Raw genomic sequence first — 11,996 nt, 5'->3', positions numbered from 1 at the left:
GTGGAAAGTACAGCCAGGCAGGGAGGCTTCAGTAAAGGGCAACATGTCTCTACCAGTGAGGCAAGTTTCAGTTAAAGCCATGATGTCAATTGTCCACAAAAAGGTCTGGATGGCAAGAGTCTTGTTCACAAGTGAACGGACATTTTGGAGGGAAATGTGGTGGGGTTGGTGATTGTTGATCCGCTGGCAGAGTCCAAGGGCGGAGTGCTATAGGGGTTAGCAGGATGGGAAGGAAGTTGGTGAGATTAGCCCCCAGGAGGCACATTGAGCGATAAGATCTGTGAGAGAGGAGGATAGGACAGTTGGAGTTGCTGCTTGTAAGGAGGCAACGATATGCCCTCGATGGGCCATTCGGAGAACGGCAATAGAGGCACAAAGGTTAGTTGTGAGTTCGTCCAATGGGTTTCAAGCCTGAGACTGCAGTAGGAAAGTAGGAAGGCAGAGGAGTACTCATAGGTTGGGATAGGGATTGGAAGGAAAAGTACTCAAGAGAGGGAAATGAAAGGCGGCATGACCGCGTGACAGGAAAGGGAGGAGGCAGAAGAGAAGGGCTCAAGAGGGGGCAAGGGAAGGGGTGATTCTGGAAAATGCCACTTCTAGCAAATGCAGGGAGCATCTCTCAAGAAGTCACAGACACAGAGCCTAAGATTTTCTGCCAACATTAAAATTAATGCACACACACGATTTACTATTTGCAGCGTCACTCCCTGCTGCGAACACTGGATCACAGGAATTCTAAATGAGAGAAATTAACACAGTATGGGAATGCAGTAAATCCTGAGCAAATCTTCACATTACACTTTAATTGGTGATTATCTATGATTCTATCAAGCAGCTAACAAGCAAAACAGTATTAACATATGTGTGCTAACATGCATTAGAAATATTTACTCCCAGGAGCAAGTTTAGGAACATGGGCAAAGCCAAATCTCAAAATCACTACATTATAATGCACAATTATTTGGCTGCACCAGATCTCGCATACAAAACAAATGAAACCTCCAACTGGTGCCAAAGTGTACATAGTTTTAAAAAACATTAGGAGTACTGTGCCATCTATTGGCGGTCTAGAGATGATTCAGTCCTGATTAGGTTTAAAGAAGGCCAAAATATATAATCAAAATAAAAATGTACTGGCATGAGTAATTTAATAACAATTACCAAGCCATCATTTCATGCCACTTAGATTTATTTTTACATAGTTAATGGAACATTTTTAATTAAAAAAACACAAGTGCTACAATATCTTTTGGTAAAGGTGACTTATGAGGGCTGATAACCCAACTGGAAGCTCCCCAGTGAGGAATGGTGTTCACAGGGATTGCTGGTCGAGAAATCACGCTTCTGCTAGGAGCCCATAATCGTGGAATTGCCCTTTTGCCCCAATGATTTGTAATCACTGCACCCAGATCTGAACGTATAAACAAAGCAACATGGCTCAAGAAGGGCTGGTGTCCTAAGGCCATCTTCCTCACCATCAATGTTTCTTAGCCCACTTCCAAATTCAGACTAGTGGAGTTGAATGTAGGCTGGTGTAACAGAGTGAGAGGAACAATATGTAAGCCATAGGGATACCACATAAAGAAGTTATATAAAAGGCAGTATAACTTTAAGAAATCATTGACCTTAATTGCCTTTAATCAGGAATGACTCCAGCCTGTTAGAATAAAAGGCAGGGAAATGGTTGAGTTGAAGTGGAAAGTTTGGGGGAGGGATTGATCGATTGTGCGTGCACGCATGTGAAAAAGAAGTTGAGATAAATGAGAAATGCACAGTGAAGGAGAAGGTTGCAGATGCATCTTTTTCAAAATACTTGGCAGTGGAAAGTAATAGTGTTATTCCAGGACAAGCAGATGAACCTGGACAAGAACCTGAACCTCCACTAAAACCTGTGATGGATTCACCCATTGCACAAGCTGAAGAACTGAAGTTGACTAATGGTCTGGAGCTTTCAATAGAGCAGAATTCAGAAGCTCAGCAGGAATCTGCTGTCAGCCCAATTTCTGAACCTGAAGGAAGTGCTGTAGTCTTAGTACCTTCTGAGGAGAAGGAGGAGGATTCTTTGAAAAGTCTCTGACAAAGCAATGCCTAGGAAAAAAAACTCAGACAATTTCACCAAAGGAGTGGAGGAATTTACAGGCCAGGTGCTGTTGAAGAACGAGAGCATCCCTGAGACACCAGGTGCTGGAGAAGACTTTGGAGGAAGAAGCGCCCCAGGGGGAAGGGAGATCAAGGCTAGTGGAGTAAGATGTTTATGGAGGTAACATGGTGAAAGTGACTGTATGTAGTGAAGAGGCCATTGAAGTCAGTCCAGTGGAGGTGGTGATAGAAGAGAGCAAGTCTGTGTGAAGGCAAAGATGATCTTGAAATTACAAAGCAGGAAAAGATTGAAAGAATTGAAGAGGATATACAATAATATAGCACTAGAGCAGTTCACTGCAGTTGAGATTATGTAGCCAATGGTTGAAGCCAGAAAACATGTGGTAGCTGTTGAGTATGGAAACTGAAATGATGGGGGCAGTATCTGAAGAGACCAATAAAACCCTTGAAAGAACCATTGAGCAGAGAACAAAGGGACAAGTAGTTGAGACATTGATTCCAACAACTGAAATTATAGATGTAAACAATCTTACAACACCAAGTTATAGTCCAACAATTTTATTTGAAAATCACAAGCTTTCGGAGGCTTCCTCCTTCGTCAGGTGAATGTCAGGAAATCCTTGAACCTTTTGCATTTATATTCAGAACAATACCTGGTGATTACAGATAATCATTCCAACTGCCCGTTGTCAAGGCAATCAAAGTGTTCAACGGGCAGTTGGAATGATTATCTGTAATCACCAGGTATTGTTCTCTGAATATAAATGCGAAAGGTTCAAGGATTTCCTGACATTCACCTGATGAAGGAGGAAGCATCCGAAAGCTTGTGATTTTCAAATAAAATTGTTGGACTATAACTTGGTGTTGTAAGATTGTTTACATTTGTTAACCCCAGTCCATCACCGGCATCTCCACATCATGAAATTATAGAATAAGAGCCATGTATTGAAGGACTATGAAGAAATAATTGGAACCACCATAATTGAGGTTGTAAAGAAGGTGGAGACTGATATTATTGAGGCCATTTGTGAAGACAAACTTGAAGTCAGGCAATCAGCACAGCTTGAGGGAATCAAAGAAGAACCTCAACTTGAACTCTGACAAACAGATGTGGCTGTACATAAACAGTTAAAGACACTGAAAGGGCTGGTAAGGCACAAAGGGAATGATGTGGAGTTAGCCAATGGAGTGACTAATTGACCCATAATCCAATTGAAGTCTTCTGGTGATTTGGCTTCCACTAAAACTTTAATTGAAGGATGCAAAGAAGAATCAGCACCTCAGGCCAGATAAGGATGAAAACCAGAGAAAGGTGGAGAAAGATTCCTCTGGGGCAAGAGGGTCAAAGCGCAAGGGCCAGATGGACCAAATTCAGGTGCAGACAGCAGGAATAGAGCAGAGAGAGCGACCAGGATGGGGCAAATGGTATTGGTGCACTAGAGCTTCAGATTTATACCTGCATTTGTCATCTTTATACATGGTTTACACTGAGTGTAAAGCATCTCATTCCTTCAATGATGGCTGGTTATGATAGAGGTGAACGCAATAGAGAGGGTGGTTCAGTGTGAATGGACCTCGTTTCGGTGGAAGCAACAACAAACCTCCTCCTGGCAGGAAGTTCAGGCAGCCAGGAGAGAAACTGAGGAAAAGAAAATGGGACCTCGATGAGCTGTCCAAATTCATGAACTTCTACGTCTAGCGCATGGATGTGGGAAACCGAACTGTGGAAGTTGAACTTTACAGAAGAACCAAAGAAATCACAGTAAAAGGACTTGGTTGTTCTAAACCAGTTTTCAACTTCACTGAAGCAAGGTTTCCAACATATGTATTAGGTGTTTTAATGCAGCAGAATTTCATAGCACCAACTGCTATTTCGGCTCAAGGTTGGCCTGTTGCACACAATGGAAAGGACATGGTTGGAATTGTGCAGACTGGATCTGGTAAAACTCTTGCTTGCTTGTTGCTGGCCATTGTTCAAATAAATCACCAGCCTTTCCTGGAACGTGAAGATGGTCCCATATGCCTGATATTGGGCACCAACCAGACAGCTGGCTCAACAAGTACAACATATGGCACATTATGGAAGAGTATCCCAACTAAAATCGACATTTATGGAGGAATGCCCACAGATTCAGAATCTTGAAAGAGGTGTGGAAATCTGTATTGCAACACCTGGTAGATTGATCGATTTTTGGAAGCTGACAAGACAAATCTTACAAGATTTATATATCTTGTACTTGATGAGGCAGACCGAATACCACATGCACTTTGAACCACAGATCAGGAAAATTGTCGAACAAGTCAGGCCTGACAGACAAATCTCGATGTGGAGTGCAACTTGGTCCAAAGAAGTTTGACAGTTTGCTGAAGACTTCCTGAAGGACTATGGCACTAAGTTCCCATGTTAACCTGAACATTCAGAATATCCTGCAGAATGTTGATGTGTGCCAAGCAGTTGAGCAAGATGACTGGTTGCTGGAGGAAACAAGTGACCAAGAAAACAATGATTTTTGTGGAGACCAAATGGAGATGTGATGAGCTTACAAGGCAAATGAGATGGATAGTCAGCAATGTGTAGTCATGGTGATGAGTCAGCCAGACATGACTGGGTTCTAAATGAGTTTCAGTTGGGCAAAGCACCAATCCTTAGGGCCACTGATGTTGCATCCAGAGGTTTAGGTGTTGAAGATGTGAAATTTGTCATCAATTATGACTACGCTAACTCCTTTGAAGATTATATTCACCGCATCGGGTGAACTGCCCACAGTTCCAAATCTGGTGCAGCTTACACGCTCTTTACTTCTGGCAACATGAATCAAGCAAATAACCTTATCGCTGTGCTTTTGAGGCAATTGAACACAGCTGCTCATTTGATGGTGATGCAGACAGAATCGTAAATCATTATATTGATTAATCTGGATGCTGAAAGCAGTGTGGTGGCAGATATTGAGCACAGAGCAGAATGAAGGAAAAGCTGGCCTCTGGGGACAGGGATGATGCCCAGAAACAGGCTCTGATGACTGAACTTCTATCGGAGTTGCAAAACATAGGCCTGAGTGCAAGAACGTTTAAGAGGCGTGCAAACTGACCAATCCATATGGACAGATACTCCGGCTGACAAGGAAAGGAAAGCTCAGGAAATGTTAGAAGCCACAAGACTCCCCTGAGAAGGAACCTGAGCATCCCTCTCTCTGAGACAAATGGATGGCCTGGGAGGTGTCAATATACAATGAGTCCAAACAATTGGAGTCCCTTTTTCACATGCAAAGCAAGAGGTTGAAGAGAAAAGCAAAGACAAGCAGGACAGACCCTGGAGTGACTGGCATTTGACCGCGAACATGATCTCCCGATTTGATGAGGCCCAAACGAAAGCTTTAATCAAGAAGTCCACGGAGCTGAACACCAGATGTTTTTCATATGGGAATGTGCATGCCGTTGCTCGAATGTTGTGCTTTGACAGAAATTGCTGGAGCCCCTGGCTCTTTACTGGCAGGAGGGATATGTAACAGTGAGATGCTATGTAAGCCATAGGATGTTTTTCTGTTTGAGGGGAAGGAACTCACTGGGAGAAGTTAGGTTGGAAAGTAATACTGTCTGCATCATTGAGTAAAGACCCAAAGGGGAGAATGACCCTCAATTGTTTTCAGATCTAGTTTGCGTGTCTAATTGACCAATGGGCCCTGGGCCTGCATCAGCTTGTTACAGCCAGAAAATGTGGATGGTAAAGGGGACAAAGCACTGACCCAAGACTACCTCACCAGTGACCAAATAGATTGTGTCCTTGCATGACTGGTGAGTGAAGAAGTGGTGTGCAAGATGAAGTTGAATAAGGATAGGGGGGCAGAAAATTTGCACCAGAGGGGGCAAGGGAAGGTTGAAACCGTTGATGTTGAGCGGTCACTTGGTGCTTGCATGTGGTAAAATTAAGGTGTGAGGGGAAAGGCTGAGATGGGACCTGGCAATGATAGTGGTTTGGGACTGGGCCATTGTGAAACATAGCTGGGAGTGCTGACTTTAGGAGAGGGGGAAAGGAGTCTATGCCCATAGACAATTTCTATCATATCCAATGTCAATAGACTAATCAACATGAAGTTGTCAAGGGCAAGGCCCTTGCTTGTCAGGGAGTGAACATTCTATAGGGACATCCAAAGATGGAGGTAGTGCAGTATTTGAGAATCGCAACCTGTCTTGAAATTGAGGTCCAAAGCTAGTGTGATGATTCTCGGCTAGAGTCTATTCAATGGCCTGATGATTGTTCCACCATTTAAAAAAAAAACAAATTAACTGATAATTTTTCTCATGTCTACATAATAAGTGACTGCAGCCAATGGATTACTTTTGAAATACAAAGTGCTTTGGGATGTCCTGAGTATACATTCTTTCTTCCTTAGTGGTCTGATGCTGTCCGCTGGTCAGTGGTACAAAGGCACTTGTAGTAAATCTGGTTGGGGAGTGGTAGGGCATTGAGGCTCCAAGCGAGCATGGTTGCTGGTAGCAGGTGGTGGTCTGGGAGGGACTGCTGGTATGTGGTGGTCTCTGAGGAGACAAGTAAGTCATGTTTGAGGCTTAGGTTGTCTGTGTGGTCAAAGCTGCTGTGATGTTATAGCCTTAAGCCAGTAAGGTGTGTGTCTCTTCCTGCAGCATTTCATTATTCTTGCCTTTTGCAACTACCATGCTTTCACCCTCGGCTGTGTAAGAATTCTGGGAATTCCACCTTTCCCTGAGGATGTAAAACTTTGGCCATTGACTAAAATCCTAAGATGGAAGGATAGGTGAGAGGTCTCCAGACGAATCAACAAAGCCCACAGTAGAATGTGGGAGAAATACTGCTTCAGACATGTCTGTTTTAATGCAAAATCTACAGCAGGTGGTCAACACTCAGCACTAATTCGAGAGGCAGTCAGCTATTGAGAGGCAACTGCTCCCGACATGGTGGGGCCATGTCTTTGTTTTAAAACAAAACTGATCAACACCTAGGACGTTGGATACAAAAGGAACCTTGTGTGGCAAGTGCTACAAACCAGAATGGCCAATAGCCCATCGAGAGAAGCAATTGCAACGAGAGACCATGAAAAGCCATCAAAGATTCTTAAGGACTTTGTAAGAACTGTTTAAACAGACATGGATGTACCTCATTTAAGTGACTAAGACTATTATAAGAGAGGGAGATATAAGTGGAAGCTTGAGACCTCTTGCTTTTGGGGTGTGTGGTGTGTGGCCCTGTACATTGCCAGTCACCGTAAATCTGTGTCCTCTGGTTCTCGATCCTTGCGCCAATGGGAACAGTTTCTCTTTATTTACTTTATCTAAACCCTTTATGATTTTGAACACTTCTATCAAATCTCCTCTCTACTATCTATGCTCGGAGAACAACCCCGGCTTCTCCAGTCTATCCACATAACTGGATCCGTTCTAGTAAATCTTTTCTGCACCCTCTCCAAGGCCTTAACATCCTTCCTAAAGTGAGATGCCCAAAATTGGACAGAATACTCCAGAATATTGAACAAAGGTTCAACATAACTTCCTTGCTTTTGTACTCTATGGGCCTGATATTACCTTCACGGTGGGGGGTCTATTGGGCGCGTCGGTAATGCGCCCGGTCAAATCAGTCAGCTCCGCACGCAATTACAGAATAATTGGAGCCACTTACCTTTGGTTCCAAGTTTCCCACTGCTAAGCTGCGCGTCGGGTGGACTGCGCATGCGCAGTAATGTCTGACAGCTGGAGGAGCTCTATTTAAAGGGGCAGTCCACCAATGCTCCACCTGCTGAAAACAATGAATGCGCCATCATGGAGCACTCCAGGGGGAAGGCTGCCCCAAGATTCTCGGACTCCTCACTCCAGCTGCTGCTGGAGGGGAGGAGGGAAACATTCATCCCATCGGATGAGAGGAAGTGCCCTCCCTCCACCACGAGGAAGGCATGGTTGGAGGTGGCAGAGGAGGTCAGCAGTTACGGCAATGTTGCATGAACCTGGGTCCAGTGCCGCATGAGATTTAATGATCTAACCAGGTCAGGCAAAGTGAGTATACTTACGCATTCTCCCACACTCCGTCTTCCACATCACCTCCACCACACAACCCCTTCTGCACTGCCACCACAGCGCTCTCGCATCACTCCTCACATCCACTCAACTATCATCCTCGCCCTGCTTGCACGTACTCACCGCCCCTGTCCCCATTCGAACACTACCACGCACCCCAATCCTCATACAATGTCATGGCCATGTTGCACACGCACCCTCCCATCCATCTCCCTCATGGTCAACCCACCCACACCAATGCATGCAGTGTCTCACCATGCAAGCAGCACTCATCACGCCTGTCTCCTGCCTTAATAGGAGAAGAGATGCCAGAATGCCCGGGAGAGGGCACTGACCGCAGGGGCCCGCCACACCAGGTGGTGCTAACGGACATGGAGCAGCAGGCGTTAGAGATCAGCCGCACGCTGGAGTGCCTGTCTGTGGCAGATGCCGGGACTGCACAAATGGCCGGTGACAGAAAGCTAACACTCAGCACACATGATAGCGAATGATCTTAGCATCACTTGGCATCTGCCGCACCTCAACTTCTTTCCACATGCCTAATATTGCTTTCTGTTCTCTTGCAGGGCCGTCTGCGAGCGCCATGACCATGGAGGGCGATTCCTCAGAGGACCTGCCGGTCTCTGAGGGTCCATCGTCATATCTGAGCCATGCATCCACCAGTGTAAATACACACACCTCGGTGGGTCCCCGTCCTCACTTAGTTGGGCTTGCACATGGTGAGTCACCACGCACATGTGAGCACGCGCAGACCCTGGTGCCAGGGTCAGCCGTGGAGAGTCCGCGTCAGTAGGAGCACTCTTCTCCAGGCTGTGCTCAGCTGGACCCAGATGCTGAACTCTGGGGGCCAGCCGTGAAAAGGAGAATCGTCGAGGGGCAGCAGCACATTGCCAAGGTGCTGGAACAGGTGCCACACGCACTCCACAATCGCGCAGGTGATGGAGGAGTCTAACTCCTGCATGAGGGGAATGGTGGCACAGGTACAGGAGGGTATCTGCGAGATAGTGTCGCAGGTGGGTGTGGGAATGTCTGCGATGGAGGAAAGGCTAGCCTCCCTCGAGCGTCAAGCACGGCTCAACAATGAGACTATCCAGGCCCTGACAACGGCCGTTCGGACTCGGGGTGAGCAACATTCTGCCGCCTTAAACAGGCTGACAGATACTTTACAGGTGGCCTTCCAAGGCCTCACACAGGTCCTCCAAACTGCTGTCCAGCAGGGTGGAAGGAATGATGTGGGCCTGGGCCATGAGAGGGATGATGGTTAAAGGGCACATGGAAGTGGGGACACCACTCAAAACGCTCCCACGTCTTAACAGTTGCCCCCCTCACAACCAGTCCCTGCAATGCTGCCCCCTCTCCAGGTGGCCGAGTCTGTCCCTACACAGGTGCAGGAGGAGCAGTCTTTGGAGGGGTCCTCACTGGCACCGAAACCCAGAGCTCTTCGGCCCAAAGCATCAAATCGGTCAGGGCATGGACAAGAGCAACCTGCCACTACTTCTGCTGAAGCCACAGGGGATCCACCACGTAGGGGTTCCCGTAAATGCAAGGCGAAGCTTTTGTGAGCACAAAGGGAATGCACAAGGGTGTTTGACGAATCATCATGTTTTTTATTTATTTGTTTAGTTCATATCCACAATAAACCCCATTGTTATCACCACTACTGCCACATCTTGTCCATTCTTTACCGGCTTGTGCAATAGGTCCCTTTCATAGAGTCATAGAGTCATAGAGTTATACAGCACGGATAGAGGCCCTTCGGCCCATCGTGTCCGCGCCGCCCATCAGCCCTGTCCACTCTAATCCCATATTCCAGCATTTGGTCCGTAGCCTTGTATGCTATGGCATTTCAAGTGCTCATCCAAATGCTTCTTGAATGTTGTGAGGGTTCCTGCCTCCACAACCCTTTCAGACAGTGAGTTCCAGAATCCAACCACACTCTGGGTGAAAAAGTTCTTTCTCAAATCCCCTCTAAAACTACCGCCTTTTACCTTGAATCTATGTCCCCTTGTTATAGAACCCTCAACGAAGGGAAAAAGCTTCTTAGTATCCATCCTATCTGTGCCCCTCATCTTTCGTGGGGCTCACTATGAAGATGAACACCTGGTCCCACCCATTGCACCACTGTTGTGTGCAGTGGGCAGGGAAGGGGCTGGTATGGCCGCTCCTCAGTCCAGGTGATGTTAGGAGAGCCGTTCACATATCAGTGCCTCCCTGGCCTCTCAAGCAGCTAGATGAGCCGCTGTTCTGCACATGGGTCGTTTCTCGGCCTCCTCTTCCTCCTCCTCATCATCAGATGGGGCCTCCTCCTCCTCCTCATCATTATCATCAGATGGGGCCTCCTCCTCCTCCTCATCATCATCATCAGATGGGGCCTCCTTCACATCATCATCATCATCATCAGATGGGGCCTCCTTCACATCATCATCATCATCAGCAGATGGGGCCTCCTCCTCCTCATCATCATCATCATCAGATGGGGCCTCCTCATCCTCCTCATCATCATTAGATGGGGCCTCCTCCACCTACTCATCATCATGAAAAGGGGCCTCCTCATCATCAGATGGGGCCTCCTCCTCCTCATCATCATCAGATGGGGCCTCCTCCTCCTCCTCCTCATCATCATCATCAGATGGGGCCTCCTCATCATCATCATCACATGGGGCCTCCTCCTCCTCATCATCATCATCATCAGATGGGGCCTCCTCCTCCTCCTCATTATCAGATGGGGCCTCCTCCTCCTCCTCCTCCTCATCATCATCATCAGATGGGGCCACCTCCTCCTCCTCCTCATCATCAGATGGGGCCTCCTCCTCCTCATCATCTTCAGATGGGGCCTCCTCCTCCTCATCATCTTCAGATGGGGCATCCTCCTCCTCCTCCTCATCATCAGATGGGGCCTCCTCCTCCTCATCATCATCAGATGGGGCCTCCTCCTCCTCCTCATCATCATCAGATGGGGACTCCTCCTCCTCATCATCTTCAGATGGGGCCTCCACCTCCTCCTCATCATCATCAGAAGGCGCCGCCTCCTTCTCATCAGCATCATCATCATCAGATGGTGCCTCCTCCTCCTCCTCATCATCATCATCAGATGGGGCCTCCTCCTCCTCATTATCATCATCAGATGGTGCCTCTTCCTCCACATCATCATCATTAGATGGGGCCTCCTCCTCCTCATTATCATCATCAGATGGTGCCTCCTCCTCCTCCTCCTCATCATCAGATGGGGCCTCCTCCTCATCATCATCACCATCAGATGGGGCCTCCTCCTCATCATCATCACCATCAGATGGGGCCTCCTACTCCTCCTCCTCATCATCAGATGGGGCCTCCTCCTCCTCATCAAAAAGATGGGGCCTCCACCTCCTCCTCATCATCTTCAGATGGGGCCTCCTCCTCCTCCTCATCATCATCAGATGGGGCCTCCTCCTTCTCATCAGCGTCATCATCAACAGATGGGGCCTCCTCCTCCTCCTCCTCCTCCTCCTCCTCCTCATCATCAGATGGGGCCTCCTCCTCCTCCTCATCATCATCAGATGGGGCCTCCTCCTCCTCATCATCATCATCAGATGGTGCCTCCTCCTCCTCATCATCATCATCAGATGGGGCCTCCTCCTCCTCCTCCTCATCATCATCAGATGGGGCCTCCTCCTCCTCCTCATTATCATCAGATGGGGCCTCCTCCTCCTCCTCCCCATCATCAGATGGGGCCTCCTCCTCCTCATCAAAAAGATGGGGCCTCCACCTCCTCCTCATCATCATAAGATGGGGCCTCCTCCTCCTCCTCATCATCATCAGATGGGGCCTCCTCCTCCTCCTCCACATCATCAGATGGGGCCTCCTCCTCCTCATCA

At 47.5% G+C, this 11,996-nt stretch overlaps 2 pseudogenes; both read left to right on the top strand.

The window, feature by feature from the left end:
• The first annotated feature begins 2,084 nt into the window (after positions 1-2,084).
• On the top strand, positions 2,085-4,997 carry LOC137323207 (probable ATP-dependent RNA helicase DDX5 pseudogene; annotated as a pseudogene).
• A 65-nt stretch (positions 4,998-5,062) lies between these two features.
• On the top strand, positions 5,063-5,606 carry LOC137323205 (GPALPP motifs-containing protein 1 pseudogene; annotated as a pseudogene).
• The last annotated feature ends 6,390 nt before the right edge of the window (positions 5,607-11,996 follow it).

The sequence above is a fragment of the Heptranchias perlo genome, chromosome 6 (genome assembly GCF_035084215.1).
Source record: "Heptranchias perlo isolate sHepPer1 chromosome 6, sHepPer1.hap1, whole genome shotgun sequence".
In the NCBI taxonomy this organism is placed as follows: Eukaryota; Metazoa; Chordata; class Chondrichthyes; order Hexanchiformes; family Hexanchidae; genus Heptranchias; species Heptranchias perlo.
This window is presented reverse-complemented; position numbering and strand designations above follow the sequence as displayed.